Raw genomic sequence first — 23,582 nt, 5'->3', positions numbered from 1 at the left:
TGAGGGACCACAAGTGAGTTAGCATCGTATTTTGTTACCCTTTTTTGCTCACTTTAGGAAAATCTCTCAGTCCTGTTTACATCTTCAGTCCTGCAGGATAGGTGGGCATTTCTTAAACGGAAACTGTACTGTGTTGCATTGTTTCTTTGCTGTGTTACCTTGCTTAGTGATAACTTAACGGTTTCTATGTCTGCCCTACTATCCTTTGACCTTAAAGCGGAGTTCCAGTGAAAATGTAAAAAAATAAAGTCATCAGCTACAAAAACTGTAGCTTCTGACTTTTAAAAAACAGCCACTCCCTATGGGGATGAGGGGGTACAACATCCGTTTCTGATCAGCTAGGTGGTCGCAACAGATGTGGAAGCAGATACCTGTCAATTTTGGGTACCTGCTCCCCCCTCCACTCCCCAAAAGTGCCAATCCTTAACGGGGAGCAGTTCTCGAAGTGGAACTTCTCCTTTTGCGTGGAGCTCCGCTTTAATACAATTCAACTATTTAGTTTACAAGTGTGTGCATATTTTTCTTTGTGTGACAGTCAGGAGACTACCTAGCCAAGGTATTTTGGTGATGTCAGCAGGGGTGGTGCTCTGCCCAAGGCTCACTGAGGAACAGAGAACCCAAAATCTTCTAGCGGCTCCTGCGAGGATAGCTCTACAGGCACTATTTCAAATTTACAAATATTTTTTATGTACTAACTCAATACAGTGTAAACTTTTATATTTAGCAGGAATTTTGTAAATGTTGCCATGTGTGTATCAACTAATAATGATTTTAGTGTATTTTTAGTGAAAATAGTGATTTGATAAACATTTGCAGAAATATCGCGGGGCCTAAGAAATCAGTAGAATATTTTTTTCTTCTATAGGTCATGTGCATTCAGAAAATATATGTTTTGGGGGGGTTTTCACAACTTCTATAAGCTGTAAGTGAAAATTGTAACCTCCAGATTTTTACAGCAAATTGTTTTATTTATTTTCGCACCTTCAGTTTTCACCATTTCACAAAAAGGTACCATTTAAAATGTACAAATATTTGGTATTTATTAACTCAATACAGTTTTAACTTTTATATTTGGTAGAAATTTAGAAGGAATTTTGTAAATATTGCTATGTATGTATGCATCAATAATGATTTTAATATATTTCTAGCGAAAATATTGTTTGATAAACATTTGCGCAAATATCACAGGGCCTAAAAAAATTTGCAGCACCTTTGCTTTATTCTACTGGTCCTATGCTTTCAGAAAATGTATAGTTTGGGGGATCTTTCACAAACTCTGAAAGCTCTAAGGGAAAAATACAAAAGCAATTGGAAAAATTGCAAAAATGGTTGGCCACCTAAGTTTAAAAATGGAGCGCAGGGCCTGGCAGCAAAGGGGTTAATCCCAACATTTTAGAGAGTCTCACCGCTTAGATTGTCTAATGCTGGTAAACTCATGCCTTCTAGGATTTCCTGTGCCTAGACTATCTAACCCAATGCGTAAACCTTCCTCACACATTTTCACTGCAGCCCGCTGACTCTTTACTTTAAGATGGAAACTCACTCATTCACCAGCTCTTTGACTTAATTCTTAAGAATAAGGAGATACAACTAATGTAAATGCTAACTGCAAAAATACAAACAGTTTGGGAAAATTTTTGATGCAATATGGATCCATTGGAACAGTTATGCATTTCCGTTTAGTTTGTATACCTAATTGGCTGGAACTCATATACTGCGGGTCTTATGTTCACTGAATATTCTTCTTTGCTGGTCTTCACAGACTTCACATAAGCTACCCCTGTCTTCTTCTCCAATCCTCTTCCTTTCTCTTTCCACATGATCTTCTGCCCTCCCTCTCTTCTACTTTTCCCTTCATCACTATTCACTTGCGTTCATCTATGAGCTGTTTAGATTCCCATTGCTAAATGCTCTTGCAGCTTTTTACAGCTTCCTTACGGTAATGGAAGCCACAATACAGTGACTCCATTCAGGGAATCATATCAACACATATCAATACAGCCTCTTCTCTTGATTTCTGTCTTAACTAGAACTGAAACATGGACATGGAAAACATCTTACTCAAAATAGCATTGTTTATTAGGTTCAGTCTTAAGCCGGCCATACATGGGTCGAATTCCGAAAGAATTTTCTTTCGAAAATCTTTTCTGAGAATTTTTGTTTGCATTTCGCACCATTAATGAATTTTCGAGCGAACATCGAATTGGAGTGATCGGACATGTTGGAAATGTTTTGAAAAATGAACAAATTTCTAATCCCCCCCCCCAAAAGCAGTATATAGTAGGGGGTACATGATCTATAAGCTTCCTAACTTGAGACTCAACTCGGGTACTAGGGGAATCTACACTGAGGTGGTATGCTCTAACCATTTCACCAAGACTTTTGAGGACTTGAGAGGACAACCTCTATTTATATAAGTGGCTTTGTAAAGTGGGAGTTGGATGTTAAACTAGGTTTTTCCAGTATGGTATTGTGGGAGCTGCAGGTTTTTTCCAGTGCAGTGTACGTGCCTTTCTGGCATAGTAGAGCAATAAACCAAGTAGTGTCTTCCCAGGAAAAGTGCTGGAAAGACCCTCGACCAAGCCCAACAGACATATTCTTGGAGGGGTGAATGGAATCTGGGCTATCCTGCTGATAAAACCCACCACAGATTCCTAGAACACCTGTATAACTGGGCAGGACCAGATAAATCTGAAAATAGTCTCCCACATTCTGGTTGCAATGCCAGCAGGTCGAAGGGATTGGGGGATTGAGCTGATGAATCCACTGGGGTGGTTAACAGGCTCTGTGCAGGATCTTACATTTTATTAATCTGTCTCTAAGTGAGACCAACTGCTTAAAGGGCATGTCTCACATTTCTGTCCAGTTCTCATCAAACCTGGAATATCTAGTAGCCACTTCTGGTAGACAGTGGACAAATCAGGTACTGCCAGCATAAGAAGATGATTATATAGTAGAGCGTTGGAGCTGGTTTGCCCAGAGGGTCCGAAGGAGGATCTCCAAATCAGAACACTTAAGCTGAATTGGTTGATGTGAAAACTGGCTGCCGAAGGCGTGAGCAGGTTTCTAAATAGGTACATTATACTGTTGACAAAGAGAGGCATCACCGTCCCATTGTCTACTACTGTATATGTGAGATAGATCTAATTTTGTGTTTAGCCCAGACCTGTGCATCAGTCAGAGCATAAAAATGTTGCAAGGTGGGATTATTCCAAAGGGGTTTATGTGTTGTGAGCATGGATGGAGTGAGGGGGTACGGGGCCTTAAGACCACGAAAGGGTAATGACTGTAAAGTCTCCAGGGAGTCTAACATGGCTGCCTCCAGAAATGTACAAGAGTTGGTAAGCTCAGCTTGAAGCCACTAATGGGCCGTCACCAGCAGTGTGGCCAAAAAATATTTGAGGCTATCAGGAAATGCCAGACCCCCAAGAAGTGATGGCCTCATTAATGTGGATATATTTGTTGCGTGGGGTCTGAGGGCCCCAGAAAAAGGAGGAGAACAATTGGTTTGAGTAAAAAAAGGTTTAGGAATCCATTGTGGTGAATGATGAAACAGGTAGGTAAACTTGGAAAGTATTTTCATTTTTACAAAATTGATACCTCCCAACAGTGACAGCAACAGATTGTCCCATGGCTTCAGTTTAGCCTTGTCCTCTTGTATGACAGAAGTTAAGTCAATTGAGACATAATCAGATGCATTACGAGAAGAAATAACCCCTAGATAGCGGAATTTGTCAACCCACTGCAAAGGAAGGTCTATTGGGGCATGCTCCTAAGAAACAATATAGACTTGTTTCAATTTACCCAGAGGCCAGTAACACTGGAGAATGTATTTAAGATCTGAAGTGCTCCCATGAGGGAGGAACCCACGTCATGAAGGAACAGCAATAGGTTATCGGAATACAGTGCTACCCGCTCCTCCACCCGGTGTCCGCAAACCTCAGAGGATGTATGAAGAGCCTCTATGTTGGGTTAAGTTGCCAGGGTGAAGAGGGTTGGAGAGAGCAGGCAGCCCTCCCAGTTGCCATGGGTCAACTGAAAAGGGTCTGAGAGACCCCCAAGTCTAATTGATGCAGTGGGTTGAGAATACAAGGTGCGGAGCCATTGAATGTAAAGGCAACCCCATTCTACGCATCACTACCCAGAGGTATGGCCATTCGACTGTGTCGAATGTCTTTTCAATGTCAAGCAAGGCTACTGCCCTGGTACCAGTTTGAAGGTGTTGCACAAGTATGTTTGTAAAAAGCCTTCGACTATCTGGCCCTGATGTACTAGGAATTGAGTCTACCAGCAGACGCTAAACATTCAGGCGGACTCAATTCAATCAATCTAGACCTGTCAGTCTTCAGAAAGGCGTCCACTGTCTACTTTGTAGGCTCTTTTCCTGTTAGTAAATCCGGAATCGCCTCAGGCACATTTCTAGATGCAATACCAGATATGTTCGCTAGATGGCGCACAACTGCAGGCTTTGTCCTGTTGGCATTTTTCTGTTTGCATATGAGAATACTTATAATTTAAAATAAAAAGCACACCTATATTATATTATTTTTTTTGCTGTTTCTCCAAAATGATTGGACAACTAATGCATTTCCTAATGAATGTCATACATTCTATTCTCAAATGACAAACATTTTCACACTTATATCTCAAATAATTGGGAATGTCTAGTTCTAAGTTCCCAATATAATTATATATCTTCCTTCTCGTTAATCATGTATCTACTATACATTGCAGCTCAAACTCTGTCTCCTACAGTGGCTTAGTGGTTAGAACTCAGAACTTACAGCACTTGGGTCATGGGTTCTAATCCCAGTCATGACTGCACCTGTCTGCATCCCAGTTTGTGTGCTTTCTCTGCACGGGTGTGTTTCTGCGAACACTCCAAAGACATGCTGGTAGGTTAACTGGGCATTGTATACAGTGAGGAACAGAAGTATTTGAACACCCTGCGATTTTGCAAGTTCTCCCTCTTAGAAATCATGGAGGGGTCTGAAATTCACATTCTAGGTGCATTCCCACTCTGAGAGACAGAATTAAGAAAAAAATTCAGAAAATCACATTGTATGATTTTTAAAGAATTTATTTTGTCTTGCACTGCTGAACATAAGTATGTGAACACCTAAGAAACAGCAAGAATTCTGGCTCTCAAAGACCTGTTACTGTGCCTTTAAAAAGTCCACCTCTACTCCACTCATTAATCTAACTTAGTAGCACCTGTCTGAGCTCTTTAAAGACACCTGTCCACCCCACAGTCAGTCAGACGCCAACTACTACCATGGGCAAGACCAAAGAGCTATCAAAAGACACCAGAGACAAAATTGTGGGCCTCCACAAGGCTGAAAAGGGCTACGGGGCAATTGCCAAGCAGCTTGGTGAAAATAGATCAACTGTTGGAGCAATTGTTAGAAAATGGAAGAGGCTAAAGACAACTGTCAGTCTCCCTCGGACTGGGGCTCCATGCAAGATCTCACCTCGTGGGGAATCACTGATGATAAGAAAGGTGAGGAATTAGCCCAGAACTACAAGGGAGGAGCTGGTCAATGACATGAAGAGAGCTGGGACCACAGTTTCAAAGGTCACTGTCGGTAGAACACTACGCCGTCATGGTTTCAAATCATGCATTGCACGGAAGGTTCCCCTGCTCAAGTCATCACATGTCCAGGCCCGCCTGAAGTTTGCCAGTGACCATCTGGATGATCCAGAGGAGGCATGGGAGAAAGTCATGTGGTCAGATGAAACCAAAAGTAGGACTTTTTGGTCTAAACTTCACTCGTCGAGTTTGGAGAAAAAAGGATGAGTTGCATCCCAAGAACACCATCCCTACTGTGAAGCATGGGGGTGGTAACATCATGCTTTGGGGGTGCTTTTCTGTGAAGGGGACAGGACGACTGCACTGTATTACGGAGAGGATGAATGGTGAGATTTATTGTGAGATTTTGAACAACAACCTCCTTCCCTCAGTCAGAGCATTGAAGATGGGTCGTGGCTGGATCTTCCAACATGACAACGAGCACACAGCCAGGATAACCAAGGAGTGGCTCCGTAAGAAGCATATCAAGGTTCTGGAGTGGCCTAGCAAGTTTCCAGACCTAAAACCAATAGAACATCTTTGGAGGGAACTGAAACTCCGTGTTGCTCAGCGACAGCCCCGAAACCTGACAGATCTAGAGGAGATCTGTGTGGAGGAGTGGGCCAAACTCCCTGTTGCAGTGTGTGCAAACCTAGTCAAGAACTACAGGAAACGTTTGACCTCTGTAATTGCAAACAAAGGCTTCTGTACCAAATATTAACACTGATTTTCTCAGGTGTTCAAATACTTATGTTCAGCAGTGCAAGACAAATACATTCTTTAAAAATCATACAATGTGATTTCCTGAATTTTCTTTTTTTAAATTCTGTCTCTCAGAGTGGGAATGCACCTACAATGTGAATTTCAGACCCCTCCATGATTTCTAAGTGGGAGAACTTGCGAAATCACAGGGTGTTCAAATACTTCTGTTCCTCACTGTATTTCTGAGTTTATGGCCTTAGATTGTAAACTCCTTGATATTTGTGAATGCTCAAAATATGAAGATCAATTTCCAGAGTTCAGTCAGTGCCAGGAATATTGATCAATCAATTAAGATTTTGGCTACAACTAGAAAGTGGAAAGGGAGAGATTCTTACCTGCGTCCTGTTCTTCTGACAAGTTTGAAATTTTCAATTTTCCTTCTGTTTATATTTCATTACAACTTTGTTTCTCTAGGCTACGTTCACACTAGCTTTGTCAGCGGGCGTCAGACAGGCATTTGGGAAGCGTTTTTAACACTTCTCAAACGCCTATGAAAATTCTGCACATGGCAGCACACAGTGCTGTTCACACTGAAGCGTTAGCGTTGCATCACAGCAAAACTGGCGCCTCATGTTGAGCCAGGAGGAATTGAAGCCTCCCATTCAAGTCTATTATTATACAGTATTTATAAAGCACCAATGGTTCGCTCAGTGCTGTACATTACAAAGGGGGACAGAACATGTGCCAGAACAATACCAATACAATGCAAAATATGAGGGGATCGAGGGCCCTGATCTTTCGAGCTTACGATCTAGGAGTCTATGGTGCCGCTCCTCAAACGCCTGGCAGGCGTTTGCGGTGCGGTTGCGACACGGTTGTGAGGCGTTTGCGGAGCGTTAATACCATTTAACTTCATTACAGGCATTTGTGGTGCAGTTTTAACGCTTGGCAAACGCCTATCAAATGCCTCAAAACCGTGCATAGGGTGTTTGGGGAGTATTTGAGGAGCATTAAAAACGCTTCCCAAACTGTCAAACGTTATAGGGGTGTTTGGCAAGAGTTAGAAGTAAAGTCACAGGAACACGTAAAAAACGCATCCAAAATGCACTGGAACACGTCAAAAACGCATCCAAAATGCACTGGAACACGTCAAAAACGCATTCAAAATGCTCTGGAACACGCTAAACATGCATCAAAAAAGTGAATTCAAAAAGGCATCTGGAACACATCTAGACTGTGCTTCTATAGTGTGAACTGGCTCTTAGGACTTGTTCACACCATTTGTGGTGCAGAAACGCATGCAAGATTACGCATTTTCCTGCACAGCAAAGAAATGCAATGCCCTCTGCAGATGTGCGCAGGTACCATGATGAAAACTTAATTGCATCTCCACACGTCAAGTAAACACAGACGCATTCACAGCCACCAAAACGCATGGCACCACACTACTGTGCGGTTAGGTGCAACACACTTTTTAAATAATATGCCTGCAGTATTTTTGCATGTTCCCACATGTTAGGCAGCCCATTGAAATTAATGAGCTGAGGAAAAAAAAGTAAAAAATGCCACATTCACACAGGTCCTCTGGCCTGTACAGCATGAATGAGTGGGTTGTTCATGTGGCTGGAACCACCTGTTACACTATGGGGACACAGCAGCTGTATGAACACATGTTGCCGACAGGTGTGCAGGCGTGGGGAAGTGGCCCTGAATGCTCACTGTCTGTGTTCAGGGCTGTACACCTGCACCAATATGCTTGTAAATTAGGACCTGCAGCATTTCCATAGTGTAACATAGGTTGCCTGCAAACGGCGACAGCCACAAAAACAAACCACTGATTCACACTCTACAGGCCACAGCACCCATGTGAATGAGCCCCAAGACCTCAGTTACACACACAGCTTTATTTATGAACTCAGTACAGTTTTATCATTTAGATTTAACAGGAATATGGTTGGGATTATGTCCAATAATAATGTTTTTAGTGTATTTTTACCATAAATATAATTTGGATATTTTCTCTGGCAGTGGGTGGCTATCAGGTATGCTGTTCGGGGCCCCGTGATATCTAACAGTGGCCCTGGGTGTATGCTTGTGTCTGTGCCACCTGTATAGTTAGGAAGAACAATAACTTCTTCTATGTAATACCTTGAACCTCTGCTATGTACCTCAATGTATCTAGGAATTGGACATGTTTTCAACTGAAAATACAATTATTAGTAATGTTTCCCCTGCAAATGAGGATCAGCTCCTTGGCTGAGAACAGCGATCTCGTCATGTCCAGATATGGTCTGGAATTCCACAAAAAAACAATTCACAAAGCCAAAAAATAGACTTGCAAATTACCACTGAATTCTCCTAACTACACTCCCATCCACTAACACTCCCCACTACCACTTCCGGGTGTGTGCAAACGTCCTTCCACAAATGTGATGACATATTTCTGGTATGACAGCTGCTCTGGCACCTCATCCAACAGCCGTCTTGGCATTTGTTTGTGCACCATAGCAATGTTCCATGCGGCTCCATTGCGTATATGACATTTGCAAATATATGTTTGCAGTTCTATTGTGGATTTGGCATTGATGAATATATGTTTGCAGCTCTACTGTGTATAGGACATTGGTGAATATATGTTTGCAGCTCTACTGTGTGTTTGGCATTGGTGAATATATGTTTGCAGCTCTATTGTGTATTTGGCATCAGCGAATATATGTTTGCAGCTCTATTGTGTATTTGGCATCAGCGAATATATGTTTGCAGCTCTATTGTGTATTTGGCATTGGTGAATATATGTTTGCTGGTAAAGGCCCAAAGTCAACATACATTGGGGGCCTAATTTATTACTGTTAAGAGGATTGTAGAAAAAGAATAGCTAGCTGCACATTGAACACTACCTATTCATTGGTACATAACATTGTCTTGTGGTGCAATAGGGGGCTTTTGGTTTGTTAGTTTGGACATACTTGCATATGTGCACTGTAACAAGCTAGATTCGGGCATATTATATAGCTCGCAAAATATAAGTGTTAGGGGCGCTAGTATATTGAACTTGAACATGAAATAACCCCCCCCCCAAAAATAAACATAGTCCAAACGCTTATTGATCAAATACATATTCCACATTTATTTGGACAGCAGCAACAAGTAGGTAGTCAATTTCTTGGTGGGAAAAAAAGCAGGATTGATGTTGCTAAAATAGAACAGTCCTGCTCATAAGAGCTTACTATCTAAAAGATTATACTTCTAATGACCTGTGCATTCACAGGTTACAGCCGGAAACAAACGAACGGTTAATATGAATCACGTAGTAGGGCTTATCTATCCACAAAACAGTCTGCAGATCAAAATATCAATATAAAAATACATACGTGCCAAAATAAAACACCTCCCACCTCCCCAAATCCCCCACACATACATTTCTCATCAGGTTTGTCCGAAAACTGCATTTCAGTCTAAATAAGCAAGCAAACTATAGCCAAGTGCAGATTTGGAAGAGCAGAGCAATTGAAATGTGTTAGGATTACAATGCAAAGATAACTAGAAAAGCTACAATTTCTGGGGAAATTGTGTGAAGTGTTCTTGCCTCCACCAGTAGTCACAACTGGAGTGGGCAGAGTAACTGGGTGGAGTAGCTTGAGTAACTGTTGTGTGGTTGGAGTGGCTGGAGTAACTGTGAAAAGGTCAATGGGCGGCGTGAGTTGCAAACAAATGGTCATATTGTGAAAACTATCAGGACTATGGCTTAGCCGTGGACATTTTTAGTGGCAGCAGGGATAGCTGAATGTTTTTTATATAAGATTTGTGTAGGTGGGCTTGAAAATGAGGGAGTGATGGCAGTTTAGAAATCATGTCCTGATTTTTCAGCTCCCACTCTAGTTTTGAACATTCCGCCATTCATTCCTATGGGACCAATTTCAGCACAAAAACGCAGATATTTCGTGAACCATTCGGCAAAACGTTCCACAAAGTAATAGCACACCAATTGGGAACAATCCGCACGTTTCGGTATATTACTGTCTATGTAGTGTAAAAACTGTGGGAGGAGTTAAGGTGGTAAATTTGGCTATAATAATAAGAATATGTATGTGAGATAACAGTAAGTGGTCTTGCCATGCAAGAACACTTAATAAACATGGAATCATTGTACAATAACACACAAACACACCTTAGATGGGAAAAAAATGCAAAACATTTACAGCCCACATCAAAACACAGCGTGAGTGTGGTCTGGGGCAATTCATCACAATATCTCTTCCTCCCCAAATCACCATAGGCAAGGACTTGCTGAAAATAACCTGGCCTATTACAAGGAAAAATCACCCACTACTGCAACTCTTTATATAACATAGTCCACACCCACCACTGTCATTCATTTGGTCAGAGAAAGTGTTTGCACCTGATGAATCGTCTTCCCACATGCGTTAACCCTTGGTATACAGGCCCCACAAATCAGAGTCAGAAAGAAAGCCACACAGTGAAGTGGCAATATTTATTGGTACTATGGGCACAATTCACTCCAGATTATCGCATGAGTTAAGGCAGTCACATGACCACATCTCGCATGCAATACTGAAAATGTCAATTCACTTTTGCTAGTATGCGGGATTTCCCATAAATCAGAAAATCACTCAGGAAATCAAACATAAAAAGGCCTTACACCCCGGCGCAGTAAAGCCAATTTAGAAATCGTGCGACTTACAGTGCAGATGCCAATTTCCTTGCGATTTGCAAGACATCTGACAAAGATTTCTATGCAAACCTTTATCGCCACAAAAGTAGTACATGTACTACTTTAGAAATCAGTGTCGGAAATGCACCCATGTGACCGCCCTAATAGCAGACAATAGGGTGTAACTTGGCATACGATTTGCAAGTCGCATGTCATGCAAATCACATGCCAAGTCGCACTCAATGTGACCGCTATGATAGCGTTCATATTGGTGTGGTTCAAACTTGGTTTGAGCCACAACAATTTCTAAAGTAATGAATACACTACTTTTCATGCAATTTGCAGAGAAATCTCTGTCAGATGTCACATGATGTGACCGTAGTGTAAGTCGCACCACTTCAAAATCCGCTTTGATGTGACCAGGGTGGCCCACAGGCGACTTGCAAATCGTAGCCCAAGTCACACCTTATTGTCCACTATAGGCGCCATTCACATCCAATCTGATTTTGAAATTGTGCAACTTCACTGTAAGTTGCCCAATTTCCAAATCGGATTAGATGTGACTGTGGTGTTAGCCCCCGGTCACATCGAGTGCAATTTGACATGCGATTTGCAAGTCGCAGGGTATGCAAATCACATGCCAAGTCACATCCAGGGTGCGTGATTTCAGGTGCAGTTTGGGAATTGAAATTTTACCTGATATCAGATCTAATGAATGTGGATGTGAGTGTCTTAACATAAGCAATTTGCTGCAGCACAATTTCAAAAGTAGTTCTTGTCTAACTTTTTCTGCATTTTGTAGCGATTTCACTTATAGACTACAATAGAAATCGCAATGCAAAGCACAATTGAAAATGCAATAATTCATTGGTAAATCTACAGAATTTACCAACAAAAACAAAAACAGCAATTTTAAATCGCATCTAGTGTGAACCAAGCAGGCAATTCAACAAAGGAAATAAATCTTTGAAGGCATGTGGTATCTGCATGCTCAGATAAGGGTCTGTTATGGATTTGGAGGGGGACTCCATGCCATTATTTCATTTTTTTTTTTTTAATACTTTTCTCTCTCTCAGCTCTTGGCTTGACAAATCCTTCCCAAAAGGGAGCTGAGTGAAAACCAGCATTATCATATCAATCATTAGTAAAGGCCCTTATCTCATCCCATTGTTTGACATTCACATAAGGTGCAGCTTTAAAGGTGTTTGAACAGACAAGGCCTCATTCTAATTCACATTCTAGGATCATTTAGACAGAAATCAAAGATGCTGCCAGCAGCACATCTAAGTTAGGGTAGCAACTTCTGTGCCGAGGTTAGGATTCAAACCGAAAACCCTAGTGCTGTGAGGCAGCAGTGCTAACCACTTATCCACTGAGCTGTTGAACGTTAATCCTGCCTGTATTTCTGTGGTGTGAATCAACCCTAAGTCCCTAGGCAAGTTCAGTGTAACTAGCCAGTTATCTCATATGTGACACAAATGTATTATGTTGCCAATTCAGATGTATTTTGGTTCTATGTATCCCAATACAAAGGATTGCAATACTAATACAGGCGGACCTCGGTTTACCAACGCCTCGGTTAACGTAATTTTCGGTTTACGAATGAAAATCCATTGAAAATAATGCCTCAGTTTACACAGTTGTTAATAATTTTTTTCGCAATAAAAAGTGTATGTCGCGCTGCTTATTAAATGCAAATGCCAGCCTTTTTTTTTTCTTCACTATAGTTCACAAGCTTATGTATCACTTTCCCCGAAGTTGCAGAAAACTTTGTATCTTTTAATTAAACATTAAACATTGTTTCCTTTAGGGATATAAACTGAAAGAAAACTTTCTCTTTTAGCTGGTGGAAATGACAACTGAATTTCTGAGCTATAGTGAAGAAAAATTACATTTAAAAACCAGCACCATAATAAATAAAAAAAGGTGTGGGGTCCCCCTCCCATCCACACCAAGCCCTTTGGGTCTGGTATGGATTTAGAGTTGAACTTCCACACCAAAATTTAAAAAAAAATGGCCTGGGGTCCCCCCCAAAATCCATACCAGACCCTTATTCGAGCATGCATCCCGGCAGGTCAGGAAAGGAGGGGGGGCGAGCGAGTGCCCCCCCTCCTGAACCATACCAGGCCACATGCCCTCAACATGGGAGGAGTGCTTTGGGGCAGAGAGACAAGGGCCTCTTCCCCACAACCCTGGCTGGTGGTTGTGGGGGTCTGCAGGCGGGGGGGCTTATCATAATCTGGAAGCCCTCTTTAACAAGGGGGCCCCCAGATCCAACTTCAATCACGAAGCCTGCCGCCTGCGACCGGAAAAAAGAAAAAAAAAAAGTTCCATTCTCAACGATGGCTGCCCAGCCTTCTGCTGTGACAGTTGACAGTTCTTAAATATGTAAGGGGCGAGGCCACATGGGCAATGATGTCACATGGGGTGGGGTCACACTGTCAACCAGGCTCACAGCAGAGGGCTGGGCAGCCATCGTCAGGAACGGATCTATGGATTGACGTTGGATCTACTTCGAGGGACATTCTTTTAAATTTTTCTTTTATTAAAGGACTTGTCAAAGACCGTGTTCTGTCTTTTTTTACACTACACTTTTTGTGCTTTTGTGAATGAGTAGCGGTACCATGTACCCCATACTCATTCACGTAGGGAGGGGGACCAGGATCTGGGGGCCCCCTTGTTAAAGGGGGCATCCAGATTCTGATAAATCCCCCATCCACAGACCCCCACAACCACCGGCCAGGGTTGTGGGGAAGAGGCCCTTGGCCCCATCTTGATGAGCCCCATGCCCCAAAGCACCCCCCCATGTTGAGGGCATGTGGCCTGGTATGGTTAAGGAGGGGGGGGGGGCGCTTGCTTGCCCCCCCCTTTCCTGACCTGCCGGGCTGCATGCTCGGATAAGGGTCTGGTATGGATTTTGGGGGGGACCCCACGCCATTTTTTTAAAAATTTTGGTGTGCGGTTACCCCTTAAGATCCATACCAGACCCAAAGGGCTTGGAATGGATGGGGGGGGACCCCACGCTGGTTTTTTATTTTTTTTTAATTGCCGACCTTTATTTTTAGATTCAGCTGTCAAAATATATATTATGTAGACCTTCAAAATATCTAAAACCATTACAGAAATAATTATAAAGGATAAGGAACAAAAACAGAATCAATATAACTAAGGAAATCAAATTAGAATACATAAAAATATGCCTAGCTACAAATAGTGCTGTTTGTTAAACACAGTAGATAGAGTGCCGTCTGTCAGAGGACTCCACACTGAGATTTACTATTATACAGCGTCTAAAAAGAAAGTGCCCACGGCAGACGGCTAAAATGTGTTCTGCACATGCACATTTATATCTGTGCATAGACGCTGGAAGAGCGTCTAGTTCTTGACTCTCAGAAATTCCTTTAAAAAACAATTTTTACACATTTAAAATTTTTTTGAAATGTAAGATATTGTTTAAAGTGAGGTCCCGATATTTGTGAAAGCAAATTTCAATGTGAACATGTCTCTGCAGTGATTTTTCGTTGTGTTAGACGTGCTTCTTAGCAAGTCTGCTTTCTTAGACTGATTCCTGGATTGTGCCTGGTTAGTAAATTAAATTTCTCGTCTACTTGTTGACACTTTCTTTAGTAAATGTCTTTGCCGTCTAAAAGTAGACAGTCGCTATTGAAAAATAGACGTTAGCCCACAGAAATGCGCCTAGGCACATTAGTAAATCAGGGCCTTTATGTCTGTAGACCTGCATGGCATGAAACCAGTTTGATCTGAACCTATAACCCTGCCAAGTCTGGAGTTTAAGATCAGAGTTGAGGAGGGCAATAGACCTGTAAGAAGCACAGGATGTAGGGTCCTTTGAGCTTTTGTGAATAAAGTAATATAAGCTGCATTCATGGAGGGGGGTAAAGAATTTACCTCTAGACACTGTGTACAGGGATGCCAATCTAGGGGACAGAAAATCATTGGGTGTTTTGTAAAATTCTCTGCTATCAGAGCCGGGAGCTTTCCCAGAAGGGAAAGAGAGGATAACAGCGAGTACCTCTTCAGCAGTAAAAGGACGCATCAGAAGCTCTCTTTCCCTATCTGATAACCAACCTAGTGCCAGATAACCAAGAGATCTGTGAGGCGGGAGAAATCAAAGTCTGGAGGCAAAGAAGAGGTGTACAATTGACTATAGTATCTCCTCAGTAGAGGAGAACATAGAGAGACCATGGGCCGATCATTTAAATTGTCTGCTATGCTGTAAATCCTCTTTAGTAACTTCAGCCATATACGGTTGCAGATCTCTCTTAGCAGTCAGTAAATGTTCACAATCCTCTGGGTTGTGTGAGACAATAGGATGCAGCTCTATCATCAACCTTCTGCTGTAAGGCTGAAACCTCAGAAGTCTGTTCAGTACATATGGCTGCAATGAGAGAAATAAACTGGCCCGTGATATAGGCCTTAAAGGCATTCCACACAAGACCCAGAGAAGTGGGCCCCTTGTTTGTCAGCCAGTAGGTTCGTAGAGCAGCAGGGATCTCCTCCGTGGCACTTGGATGAGAAATCCACTGAGGACCTAACCTCCACAAGGATGCATTACGAGTGTCCCATGAATGTAAGGTCAGTGCCAGTGGGGTCTGGTCTGACAGGCCATGGGCAGGTATTCAGCCCTCTGAACATCGACTAACAGTTCGATGGCCACAAAGTTCGAGTTCACAAAGGCCAAATCTATGCGGAACACTGTTTTATGTTACATGGAGAAAAAAGAGTATGCCTGAGCCGTAGGGTGTTTCTGACCTCTGTCAAATCCTCAGCCTGCGCCCAGACCCCAAGATTCTCCTGAAGAAGACTTAGAGAATGGCAGCCTGTCCAGTGTCAGAGACAAAACCAAATTAGAATCTCCCATAATTAACAGTTTAGCTGGATAATAAGGGGATAATTTATCTAAGATGGAATAAAGTACCGGAGTGAAAAGCTGGCGGTATATAAACAGATATTATTATGTATTTCTGGTCCCACTTACACAAAACCACAATGACAAATTTACCTTGGGGGTCTATGTGCACAGCATCTACAACACAAGGGAGTGATTTACTGATTGACGCAGACTCCCCTAGCAAAATTAGAATACGTAGCATGAAACCCATGTAATTTAATGCTAAGATTTTGCTGTCCAATAGGTGCGTCTCCTGTATAATAACTGTATCTGTGGGGCATGGGACTTGATACATTTAAATAATAATGTTCATTTAAATTTAGAATGATGCCCCCCTGGACATTCCAAGATAAGACAGTGAAGTTCATTAGATCCTTACCTGCATGGGGAGTACTCACCAGCATGTGGACAGAGCGAGCCTTAATGAGCAACTTAGGAGGAGCCAATGTTAAACCTGAGGATTGCTGGGTGTAATTGCCTTAGTCCTGCAGGTAAAGATGAGGATAGGTGCCGGTAGGATGAATGTAGGATGAAGATTAATGCAGAGCTTGGGAGCTGTTCGTGTGCTTTGGTTCACATCTGGCCATGCCCCGTGACAAGTCCATATATTTAATTATTGATAGCTCAACTGGCATCCTTTTCTGTATCAAACTTTTTATGTCAGGACCTTTAAGATTTCACAATGCTGCCACGTCTGTGATCTCACAATCTTTGATCCCCCAGATTTCCTGAGGTTCATGTGTCCTTTTTGCAATGTGCACAGGATACATTTAGTCACAAGTTTAGACTTAATATCACTATAATCACAACTATATACAACACTTTATTCAAAGTTTATAAGCCTTTACCCAGTCTCACAATCCCTATAGAGGCACCATCAACCAGGTTTCTAAACGCTTACCACTAATCCTGTTTTCAAGGCAAACCAGTCTTAATTGGCTGTACAGTATCCCTCTCACATGAAACTTCTCCAGGCAACAGTTTGGATTAGAGATGAGCGAATTATTCAAAAATTCGATTCGGCTGATTCGCCGAATTCGCGGAATAAATTCGATTCGAGGCGAATATATTCGCTGCGAATTTAACTTATAAAAAGGGTGTTTCTAGGCTTCAGAGAGCCTTTATATTAGTGCAGAACACTGTACCTTTAATTTAAATGCCCTTGGAGTCTGCTGGGGAAGAGAACTAATACTGTCAGTCAGTATGACATGCAGATGAGTGCCGTCGATCTTAGAATCACCGCACGCTTCACTCATTTGGGCAGTCACGGGGCCAAAACCAGAGTGTGGAGCCACAGTGTGGCGGTGGAGGCAGCAGCAATGGGAGGCCATACAGCACCCTATGACAAAATGGAACCCACCAGCAGTGTGAGGAGACCTGAAAGTGGCACATGGCAGAGTGTGGTGATGGAGACAGCAGCAATGGGAGGCCGTACAGGGACCCATGACACACTCTGGACCTGGCAGCAGCATGAGGAGGCGGTACAGGGGCCCATGACAAATTACGGGCCTGGCAGCAGCAGTGGGCGGGCGGTGGATGCAGCAGTATTCGGAAGCCAAACACAGGCCTCGGTTAAAAAGCGGAAGCCGTCAGCAGCGTGAGCAGATGACAGAGGCACATGACGCAGGGTGGCGGTGGAGGCAGCAGTATTCGGAAGACATACACAGGACTAGTTTAAAAAGCGGAAGCCGTCAGCAGTGTGAGCAGACGACAGAGGCACATGGCGCAGGGTGGCGGTGGAGGCAGCAGTATTCGGAAGCCATACACAGGCCTAGGTTAAAAAGCGGAAGCCGTCAGCAGCGTGAGCAGACGACAGAGACACATGGCGCAGGGTGGCGGTGGAGGCAGCAGTATTCGGAAGCCATACACAGGCCTAGGTTAAAAAGCGGAAGCCGTCAGCAGCGTGAGCAGACGGCAGAGACACATGGCGCAGGGTGGCGGTGGATGCAGCAGTATTCGGAAGCCAAACACAGGCCTCGGTTAAAAAGCGGAAGCCGTCAGCAGCGTGAGCAGACGACAGAGGCACATGGCGCAGGGTGGCGGTGGAGGCAGCAGCAATGGAAGGCCATACAGCACCCTATCACAAAATGGAACCCACCAACAGTGTAAGGAGACCTGAAAGTGGCACATGGCGCAGGGTGGCGGTGGAGGCAGCAGTATTCGGAAGCCATACACAGGCCTAGGTTAAAAAGCGGAAGCCATCTGCAGCGTGAGCAGACGACAGAGACACATGGCGCAGGGTGGCGGTGGATGCAGCAGTATTCGGAAGCCAAACACAGGCCTCGGTTAAAAAGCGGAAGCCGTCAGCAGCGTGAGCAGACGACAGAGGCACATGGCGCAGGGTGGCGGTGGAGGCAGCAGTATTCGGAAGCCATACACAGGCCTAGGTTAAAAAGCGGAAGCCGTCAGCAGCGTGAGCAGACGACAGAGACACATGGCGCAGGGTGGCGGTGGATGCAGCAGTATTCGGAAGCCAAACACAGGCCTCGGTAAAAAAGCGGAAGCCGTCAGCAGCGTGAGCAGACGACAGAGGCACATGGCGCAGGGTGGCGGTGGAGGCAGCAGCAATGGAAGGCCATACAGCACCCTATCACAAAATGGAACCCACCAACAGTGTAAGGAGACCTGAAAGTGGCACATGGCGCAGGGTGGCGGTGGAGGCAGCAGTATTCGGAAGACATACACAGGACTAGGTTAAAAAGCGGAAGCCGTCAGCAGCGTGAGCAGACGACAGAGGCACATGGCGCAGGGTGGCGGTGGATGCAGCAGTATTCGGAAGCCAAACACAGGCCTCGGTTAAAAAGCGGAAGTCGTCAGCAGCGTGAGCAGACGACAGAGGCACATGGCGCAGGGTGGCGGTGGAGGCAGCAGCAATGGAAGGCCATACAGCACCCTATCACAAAATGGAACCCACCAACAGTGTAAGGAGACCTGAAAGTGGCACATGGCAGAGTCTGGCGATGAAGTCAGCATCAATGGGAGGCCGTACAGGGACCCATGACACACTCTGGACCTGGCAGCAGCAAGAGGAGGCGGTACAGGAGCCCATGGCAGAGTGGCGAAGCGTAAGCAGCTTAAATTGAAGGCCATACAGAGGCCTATGTTAAAAATAATAACATGTTTGGGGCATGATTCATGGCGGATTTAGTCAGTTGTGTCAGGAACTGGTGGTTTGAAATCCAGACTAATCCACGCCTGATTCATTTTCACAAACGTGAGTCTCTCCACACTTTGGGTGGACAGTCGTGTCCTCCGCGGAGTTACAATACCTCCTGCCGCACTAAACACGCGCTCCAATGCCACGCTACTGGCCGGGCATGACAGCCTTTCAAGGGCAAATTCAGCTAGTTGGGGCCAAAGGTCAAGTTTCGTTGCCCAGTAGTCAAGGGGATTGTCTACCTCGGTTGGCAGGGTGCTGTCCAAGTAGGCCCGAGCCTGTTGTTTGAGGTCCTGCTCCAGGTCCACCTGATGCTGCTGCTGCTGCTGCTGCGGCTGGTTAGTAGTTTCCTCACTGCGCTGGTAAAGAAAGCTACTCATCACCGACTGCAGACTGAGGCAGCCGCTGCTGGTGGAGCTGCCACTGCTCCTACCACCCCACCCCTCCCCTGCTGCCATGGCAGCGGAACGCGAGCGCACAGGGCCCACAGTGTCTGAGGATGGACGTTGGCGCAGAAAGGCAGAGACCAACTGACTACATAGGTGGTTTTTATAGTACTTTATTTTGGCCTCCCTCTCAGCAGGTGTGAAAAAGGCCACCATTTTTGAACGGTAGCGAGGGTCCAACAAGGTGGACAGCCAAAAGTCATCCCTCTGTCTGATGGTTATTATTCGGCTGTCGCTACGCAAGCAACCGAGCATGCTATGGGCCATTTGTGCCAAGGAATGCGAGGGACTCCCTGCCTCCATCTCCACAGCATACTGCCACGGTGCGTCTGGGTCCTCTGTCTCCTCCTCCTCCTCCTCTACCAGATGCTCCTGCTCCTCCACTCCTGTCCGCTGAGTGGAAAAACCACCCATTTCACTCAATAATTCCTGAGCACCAATGTCCTCCTCTACCTCCTCCTCTTCTTCCTGTCCTGCCCCCACAGGGGTCATGTGGCGTTGAGATCTGTGCGCCACGTCTACCGCACCCTGACCAGCCATTGTTAACAGCATTTGTTCCAGGACGTGCAACAGAGGAATGACGTCGTTCATCCCATAGTCCTGCCGACTCACGAATAGCGTGGCCTCCTCAAAGGGCCTGAGCAAGCGGCAGGTGTCACGCATGAGCTGCCAATGGCTGACATCTAAGTTACACAGGGGAGTACCTTTATCCGCTTGTAACATCAGGAAATCGGTGATGGCCTTTCGCTGTTCGTAAAGGCGGTCTAACATATGTAGGGTTGAATTCCACCTTGTTGCAACGTCGCAGATCAGGCGATGCTGTGGAATTCTGTTCTGCCGCTGCAGCTCAAGGAGGGTGTGCTTTGCGGTGTAGGAATGGCTGAAATGCATGCAAAGTTTACGTGACATTTTAAGGATGTCTTGCAGTGGGATGGTGGATTTTAGGAACCGCTTGACAACCAGATTGAACACGTGAGCCATGCATGGCGCATGGCACAACCTTCCTTGACGCAGAGCAGACACCATGTTCTTTCCGTTGTCGGTCAACATTGTTCCGATTTTCAGTTTGCGCGGAGACAGCCATCTGTCGATTTCTCTGTTCATTACACTCAGAAGTTCCTCCCCTGTGTGACTACGTTCGCCAAGGCATACCAGGTGCAGCACAGCGTGACACCGTTGCGCCCTGCACATGTGATATGCCGGTCGGGTAATGGGACTTGGCACGGGGGTGGCGGCTGAGGACACGGCGGAAGAAGAGGTGGTAGAGGCGACATCTTTGCTGGACCAAGGACGTGCAAACGTGGAGGCAAAAGCGGCGTGACCTGTCCAAGTTGCTGGTGCGGCTGTGCCGGCACCACGTTCACCCAGTGGGCCGTAAATGACATGTACTGTCCCTGACCGTAGTTACAGCTCCACACGTCGGCGCTGCCGTGCACTTTGGCAGAGACCGACATGCTCAAAGACTGGCCCACCATCTCTTCTACATGTGAATGCAGGGCTGGCACTGCCTTTTTGGCGAAGAAATGCCGGCTTGGCACTCTCCACCGCGGCTCGGCACAAGCCATCATTTCTCGGAAAGGTGCTGAGTCCACCACTTGGAAAGGGAGGGACTGCAGCACCAGCAACTTGGACAGGAGGACGTTCAGCTTCTGCACCGTCGGGTGCGTGCTCGCAAACTGTTGTCTCTTGGAAACGGATTCCAAGAAAGACTGCTGACGGAATCCGTGAAGAGGAGTAGCAGGAGAAGGAGCATCTAAACGAGCGGAAGATGCCAACGAGCGACAACTCCCCTCAGCAGAGGTGTTGGAGCCTTGACTGGCTGATAGAGGGCGATTGACGTCGGGTGACGGAGCAAGTAACGGAGCGGGTGATGGAGCGGGGGCTGGGGCAGGCAGAACCGCCGTATCTTTATCACGGTTTTCCCAGGCCACCAAATGGCGACGCTGCATATGCTGACGCAACGCTGTAGTCCCAACATGGGCCCCCTGGCCACGCTTGACTTTCTGGCCACATAGTCGACATATGGCTACGTTTACTTCCTCGGGCGGCTTGACGAAAAATTGCCACACCGCCGAGTAGGAAACTTTGTCCTCGCTACTCCTCACTGGCTGACTGCTACTTCCTCCGTGCACACCGGCACCACTACTGGCCGTGGTGGTAGGCTGCAGTGGAGCTGGTGCTCTACTCCGTGGCCGTTTGCTTCCACTGACACTGCTGCGACCCTGCTGCCTCCTGGGCAACCCACCGACTGTTTTGCTCGCTGGCAAGCTGGCACCCTCTTCTCCTGATGATGCGAAAGCAATAGCCTGATGACGACAAGGCTGCCAAGTGCGATCAGCCTCATCATCAATTAGGGTCTCCGCGTCACTACTAGCCCCCTCGGCTGCGTGTGGGTCAGGAGACAGACCTGTCTCTAGACCGGCTACCGAGCCACTCTCCTCGCCAGTACTTCTTCGCCTGGCTGCTGAAGAGGCGGATGTCTCCCCCCGTTCCTGACCGCCCTCTGTTAGCTCTTCCTCACTGTACAGTGGGGCTGAGCCCACAGCATGCGATACTTCGCTTGGTGAGGGAACACCAAAGGACAGGGGCAGGTAGAGGACACGTGATTTCAGTGGGCTTGCTCCCGGGCCATGCCAACTAACGGTTGTGTCTGACGTACCCACCGACCGTTGGCTGTAGGTGTCAGAGGTGACCTGGGAAGAGGAAGACGACCGAGTCAACCAATCGATGACGGCAGGGTTGTCGGTGGAGACACGACCGCTGGATGACACCGGGAGCACTGGCCTCTGGCTGCGACTAGTGCTGCCTCGACCCCTTCCTCTGCTGCCACGTCTGCTCGCTCCTGAAACATTGCCTCCTCTGCCACTCCTCTGCGTGTTGTCTGACATACTCTTTAATTCAATAAGCACCCCAAACATAAAACAGGATTTAACTCTTTGAACGTACAATAGTGGTTGTGAAGCAGAAAGTAACGATTCTGTGTCCCTGAGTAACGATTCTGTGTCCCTGAGTAACGATTCTGTGTCCCTGAGTAACAATTCTGTGTCCCTCAGTAACAATTCTGTGTCCCTGAGTAACGATTCTGTGTCCCTCAGTAACAATTCTGTGTCCCTGAGTAACGATTCTGTGTCCCTGAGTAACAATTCTGTGTCCCTGAGTAACAATTCTGTGTCTGTCCCTGAGTAACGATTCTGTGTCCCTGAGTAACGATTCTGTGTCCCTGAGTAACGATTCTGTGTCCCTGAGTAACGATTCTGTGTCCCTCAGTAACGATTCTGTGTCCCTGAGTAACGATTCTGTGTCCCTGAGTAACAATTCTGTGTCCCTGAGTAACGATTCTGTGTCCCTGAGTAACGATTCTGTGTCCCTGAGTAACGATTCTGTGTCCCTGAGTAACAATTCTGTGTCCCTGAGTAACGATTCTGTGTCCCTGAGTAACAATTCTGTGTCCCTGAGTAACAATTCTGTGTCTGTCCCTGAGTAACGATTCTGTGTCCCGGAGTAACAATTCTGTGTCCCTAACGATTCTGTGTCCCTGAGTAACGATTCTGTGTCCCTGAGTAACGATTCTGTGGCCCTAAAGTCTCTGTGGCCCTAACTCTGTCCCTAATACAGACAGGTCTGTCTCTCTTGAATGACCGGAGGCTAATGGAGAATTCTAAGATGGCCGCGATTTATAGCTCCACCATTACACAGTGCTGGCTGGCTGGCTGCTGATTGGCTAATGCGATCACATGTCATGAATGAATGCATTATGGGTCAGCGCGCCTTGTCTGCGCGCCTTCCCAGAGATCCCCGCTCCGTCGCCACACGTCGCCGCCATTTTTGGGAAAATTCGATTCGTGCATCCGAAGTTTGCTAATTTTCGGATTCGGTGCGAATCGAATTTTTCCTAATCTTCGAAACGAATTCCACTTCGTCATGTTCGATTCGCTCATCTCTAGATATAATTAGTCCCAGGAACTGAATGCTCTGACTTCAAATTCACATTTCTCTGGTTTAGCATAGTCCATGTAATCGGAGGCGACCAAGGACCTTCTGTACATGACCCCGGTGAAGCTCGATGGATGCAGAAAAGATCAGGATGTCATCGAGATACATGATCATGAAAACATCTAAGAAAT

General features: G+C 45.6%; 1 protein-coding gene across 1 annotated transcript in view; it reads right to left on the bottom strand.

The window, feature by feature from the left end:
• The window catches only part of LOC149457641 (leukocyte antigen CD37-like), a 269,956-nt gene that overhangs the window by 109,743 nt on the left and 136,631 nt on the right, over positions 1-23,582 (bottom strand). The window lies entirely within an intron of this gene.

The sequence above is a fragment of the Staurois parvus genome, unplaced genomic scaffold, assembly GCF_062004578.1.
Source record: "Staurois parvus isolate SC_StPar_1 unplaced genomic scaffold, SC_StPar_1.0 ptg000309l, whole genome shotgun sequence".
NCBI classification, from domain to species: domain Eukaryota; kingdom Metazoa; phylum Chordata; class Amphibia; order Anura; family Ranidae; genus Staurois; species Staurois parvus.
This window is presented reverse-complemented; position numbering and strand designations above follow the sequence as displayed.